A 6262-nucleotide genomic window follows, 5' to 3' on the forward strand; every position below is an offset into this window, starting at 1 on the left:
GTTGCTCGGGCTGGCCTTGAACTTGTGGCCTCAAGTAGGCCTCCCTCACCTCTCATCTCACCCTTCACGAAAGCTAGGACTAAGAACATGTGAATCACTATGCCTGCTTGCAATTTCTGAAGCTTTAGTAGTTTTACTTGATTTATCCAGATAATGAATTGACTATTATCTATTTATTTTACTGACAGCAGGAAGACTTGTTTGTTGCCATTTTTTCTTTTCTTTTTCTTTTTTGAGACAGGGTTTCTCTGTGTAGCCCTGGCTATTCTGGAACTCACTTTGTAGACCAGGCTGGCCTTGAACTCACAGAGATCCACCTGCCTCTGCCTCCTGAATGCTGGGATTAAAGGTGTGCACCACCACCAGCCTGACCTTTCTTTCTTTCTTTCTTTCTTTCTTTCTTTCTTTCTTTCTTTCTTTCTTTCTTTCTTTCTTTCTTTCTTTCTTTTCTCTCTCTCTCTCTCTCTTCTTTTCTTTTTTAAAGATAGGACTGATTGCAGTGTAGTCAAGGCTGTCCTTGAACTTAATATGTAGCTGGGGATGACTTTGAACTCCAGAACCTCCTGCTTCCACCCCCAAGTGCTTGGACGACTGGCACGCACCACTCTCCTCGTTTGAGAACAGGCTTTGGTAGCAGAAAGCCTAGTCTAAAGGGAAGGTAGACATTAAAAGGGAAGCTGTTCCTGGGGAGTAGGAAGAGTATCGGCAACAAAATATATAAACCACTGATTTCAGAGTTGACATTTGACTTAGCAGAGGTGCCAGCTCAGTGTCACACACTTGTCCTGCTCGCCCATCCCACTTGCCTGCCATTAGAATCTTCTCCTTTACAATCCCCCTCTTCCTCATAATTCCTCTCGTTAGCCCAGGTCTATATAAACACCTTTGGCCACTTTCTCGTCAGCTCAGTGTTATCCAAGCTCCTGGGTGATGTAGGAAAGAGGGTGCTATCACATCCAGAGTTTCTGGGAGACAGAGGGTTTCAAACATTCTGCTTCTGGGTTCTCATCAACACACCACTACTCCTCAGCCTCCGTGTTCTGATTTGGGGGATGAGTAGGTGAGAGATTTCACAAGATTAGGTTACCTCCCAAGAATGCTTGGGAAGGGGCTTGGTGAGAGATGGCTCAGTGGAGAAACTGACTCGCTGCCGCCAAGCCTGACCACCTGGGTTTGATACCCAAGACCCACATGGTGGTAGGTGAGAATTAACTTCTAAAGTTGACTTCAGACACACACACACACACACACACACACACACACACACACACTGGACAAATGTAAAATAAATAAATAAAAAGAGTTCTTGGATGGTAGCTCTTGGAGAGAACGTAGGACTTCGAACACATCCAGAGAGGTAGCAGACGGGGCTTTGGCACAGGAACTGTCCATCTACTTTGGTAATTCCTATGTCGGCAAAGATGCTGGCCCTTCCCCCACACTTGTCTATTATTAACAGATCCAGAAACCTGATCAGGGCAGCTGCAGAGGGACTTTCTGGGAACCATGCCCAGGAAAGGCCTAAATTGAAATGAAGCAGCTGGCAGCGGGAGACCCAAACACCATACATACTCTTAGTCTTCCACCCATGTCTGCCTGGACTCCCCTCTTGGCACTCGGGGCCAAGACTTCCATACCTAAACACTTCTACTGTTTGGGACATTCAGGCTGGGGAATTTGAGTGCCCTTCCCCAACCTGCTCAACTGAACTCACATTTCTAAAATAAAGCATCTTCTTGCACTCCAAAGGTAACTCAAGATTTTAGACTGCAGGGCTGGGGAGATGGCTCAGTCAGCAAGACACTTGCTGAGCAAGTGCGAGGACCTGACTTCAGATCCTCAGAATTTACCAAAAAAGCCCGGTCCTGAGGAACAGACCTGCAATCCCAGTGCTGGGGAGGCGGAGACAGGGTGATCTCTGGGGCTTGCTGGAGAGCTAGTTTATCCCAATCAATGAGCTCTAGTATCAGTGAGCGAGAGAGAGATATCTTTTTTTTTTTTTTTTTTTAAAGATTTATTTATTATGTATACAGTATTCTGCCTGTGTACCAGAAGAGGGCACCAGATCTCACTACAGATGGCTGTGAGCCACCACGTGGTTGCTGGGAATTGAACTCAGGACCCCTGGAAGAGCAACCAGTGCTCTTAACCTCTGAGCCATCTCTCCAGCCTGAGAGAGAGAGAGAGAGATAGCTTATCCTAAAAAAGAAGGTGGGTTCTGGGAGATGGCCCTAAGGTAAAGCACTTGCCTCAAAAGCCTGGTGACCTGAGTTTGAACCCCCAGAACTCATGTATAATTTGGGAAGGTGCTCAGGATTGAATTCTAGCGCTTCAACGGTGAGATGGGAGGTGGAGAGAGACTCCGAAGAAGCTCATGGGCCAGCTAGCCTGGTGTACACAGGAGCAAACACCAAAGGTCTCTTAAACAAGGTGGATAGTGAGAATGGACACGAGAGGTTCTCTCACCTTCACACCTGTGCTTATACTCACACACATGAATATGCATCCGTGCGCGCGCGCGCGCGCGCGCGCGCGCACACACACACACACACACACACACACACACACACACACACACACACAAAGGGTTTGGGTTGGGAAGTGGTACCATCAGTAAAGCGCTTGACCTGCAGGCATCCATGAGGACCTTCATCCAGATTCTCTAGCACCCATGGAAAAGGCAGGCATGCTAGCTCACATTTGTCATCCTACAGCTGTCAAAGCAGAGGCAGGGAAGATTCTAGTAACTCACTGTTCAACTAATCTAGCTGAAAGGATGAGCTACAGATTTAGTGAAAGTCTGTCTCCAAAGACAGGGTACAACTCGCAAGATGGCATTTGCTGCCAAGACTGATGGTGAGTTCGGTACCTAGGAACCCACACAGTAGAAGGAGAGAATCAATGTCCACCATGGTCACATGTGCCCATGAACATTCTCACACAGACACACATGTATAATTCTCTAAAAATACAGTAGACAGTGCTTGAGGAAGACATCTAATATTGACCTCTGGCTCCCACAGACACAAGCAAATATGAGCATGCATGTCTAATATACAAGTGGGTGTATTCACACACACACACACACACACAGACACACACACACACACACACACACACACTGGGGGGGTGGAGATTGAGATTCCATCTGAGAAATCACTGTAAAGACTACCTGTAAAAGCCAGTATACACAACTTCAGAAGACAAGAGAACCTATAACTACTCCTCTATTCCAGCAAAATTATATCTCAGTACCATGATTTTATTAAGTGGAGGGTGGGAAGCTGACAGGAGGTATAAAAAATAAAAAAATCCCAGAGAACCAGATGATAGTTGGTAAAATACGCAGTATGTGATATAATATTCCAAACTGATTCAAAACTTCAGAAAAGGCCATTAAAATAAGATATGTGCATGCTATTTTTATGAGAGTCCTGTCTACAAAAAAGGTTAAAGAAACCTAGAAGTAAAAAAGGCTAATTTCATTTTTAGTCAAGATTACCTTGGCTGTTTGGAAAAATTTTTAGCATCAGCTTATCAGTTTTCACAATAACCCTGGTGTGATTTTTCTTAGAATTGAGTTGAACCAGCAAGCAGGTCAACTGCTTGTATGTATATGTCTCTGAAATTGAGGCCAGCCTGGTCTACAAATCAAGTTCTAGGACATCCAGGGATACACAGAGAAACCCTGTCTCGGAAAACCTCTCTCTGTCTCTGTCTCTCTCTGATTTTAATTTTATGGGTATGAGTTGCCTGCATGTATGTCTGTGTACCATGTGTGTGCTTGGTGCCCCAGGATGTCAGTTCTCCTGGCACTGGAGTTACAGATGGTTGTGGGACACCACATTCATGAGTGCTGGGAACCAAATCCAGGTCCTTCGGAAGATCAACCGGTGCTCTTAACTTCCGAGCCATCTCTCCATCCTGCAACACGTGCTTTTAACTGCTGAGCCGTCTTTCTAGCATCATTTATTTACTTTGGAGATATGGTAGCTCATATTTGAGGGTGGCCTCAAACTACTTATGTAGCCAAGAATGACTTGGAACTTCTGATTCTCCTGCCGCTACTCCTTGTATACTTAGATTACAGGCATGTGCTACCACGTCCAGCTTATTGGACGTATAATTTTTGTAGCCACAATTCCTTTTCTAAACAAAAAATTTCATTTCATGCATGTGAATGTTCTGTCTGCATGTATGTAGTTCCAACATGTGCATGCCTGTGTCCTAGGAGGTCAGAAGAGGGCATCATATATCCTGGAATGGAGTTATGAGCAGTTGTGAGTGACCATGTTCATTGCTAGGAACTGAACCCAAGTCCTCTGGAAGAGTAGTCGGGGCTCTTAACTACTGAGTCATCTCTCCAAAGCCATAATATAATGTTTTGATTTTTCCAGACAATTTCTCTGTTAACAGCTCTAGTTGTCCTGGAACTCACTCTGTAGACCAGGCTGGCCTGGAACTCACAGAGATTCACCTGGCTCTGCCTCCCAGAGTGCTGGGATTAAAGGTGTGCGCCACCACTGCCCGGCGTTAAATGTTTTGTTTTGTTTTTAAAGATTTAATTTATTTATTATGTATACAGTGTTCTGTCTGCATAACGCCTGCAGACCAGAAGAGGGTGCCAGATCTCATTACAGATGGTTGTGAGCCACCATGTAGTTGCCGGGAATTGAACTTAGGACCTCTGGAAGAGCAGCCAGATGCTCTTAACCGCTGAGCCATCTCTCCAGCCCTAAACACATATTTTTAAAGTTTCATTTTGTCTATATTATGAGAAAACACAACTTGTTTTTATTGACCTTGCTTTCAATGACCTGCTAAATTCACATGATTGTGAGCACTTGTAGAGTTCCTTTTCGTTTATTAATATCCATCATTGTTTTGTCAACATATATAGAGGTTCTTCTCCTTTGCACACCCCCCCCACACACACACACTTTTTTTAAAAACCATATTGGCTAGGAACTGGACATCCTTGCTTCTTCATCTCCGGGGAAATGACTTTCTTTCTTTTTAGACACGGTCTCATGTAACAGAGGATTGGGTTGGGATCATAGGTGTGTGCTTGGTTTATGGAAAATGCTTTCAATATTTTCTTGAGAGGTTTGATATAGGATTTTTTTTTTTTTTTTCCAGAGCTGAGGACCGAACCCAGGGCCTTGCGCTTGCTAGGCAAGCGCTCTACCACTGAGCTAAATCCCCAACCCCTTGTTTTGTTTTTCGAGACAGGGTTTCTCAGTGTAGCTTTGGTGTCTTTCCTGGAACTCACTTGGTAGCCCAGGCTGGCCTCGAACTCACAGAGATCCGTCTGGCTCTGCCTCCCGAGTGCTGGGATTAAAGGCGTGCGCCACCACCGCCTGGCCTGATATAGGATTTTTGTTGATACTTTTTAATTAGATTAAGGATTGGCCTTTAGAATCCAGGTTTTCTAAATTAGTTCTTCTTTCTTCGACTCCTCTTCTTTGTGCTGGGTGGGGACAGAACTCAAACCCTTACGAGAGCACGTGCTCTACTACTGAGCTATAGCCCTAGCTAACCTCAAACTCTGTACTAAGGATGACCCTCAACTTCTGAACCTCTGGCCACCATTGTCTGAATGTTAAGATTATAGATGTGTGCCACTCTGTTACTTTAAAATACATTATTTTTGAGATAGGGTGTCATTATATAGCTCAGGCTGGCTTTGAACTCAAGGATCTGGCTGCCTCTGCCTCCTGAGTGCTGAGATTAAAGGCATGTACTACCTACCATATAATTAAAAAAAAAAGCATGGATAGGTGTTAGATGTTTTTTCATCTAGATGATTGTTTTTCTCCTGTTGTGAACTACACTGACCAGCTCTCACAGATTGAATCAACCTGATATTTTTCAATGAACTGGTTAATCTGATACATTATTTTTATGCAAGATTTGATTATTTGTAGGGCAATTTCTTCCCTGTGGTGCCATATTTGAAATTTAAGGTCTCAAGTATGTGCTTTACCACTGAGATCTACCCCCTGCTTCCGTATTTTTCAGTTAAAAAACCACATTTATTGTTATGTATACGGGTGATTTGCTTGCATGTATGTCTGTGCACGAGTTGCATGACTGCCCGCAGAGGCCAGAAGTGGGTGTCAGACCCCCTGGAAATGGAACTACATACGAACAGTTCAGAGCTGCTATGTGTGTGTTGGGAATCAAATCCATGTCCATGAAAAAGCAACCAGTGCTCTTAACCACCGAGCCATCTCTCCAGCCTTATTCAGTTTTTGAGACA

This window comes from Peromyscus eremicus, chromosome 13 (genome assembly GCF_949786415.1).
Source record: "Peromyscus eremicus chromosome 13, PerEre_H2_v1, whole genome shotgun sequence".
Classification (NCBI taxonomy): Eukaryota; Metazoa; Chordata; class Mammalia; order Rodentia; family Cricetidae; genus Peromyscus; species Peromyscus eremicus.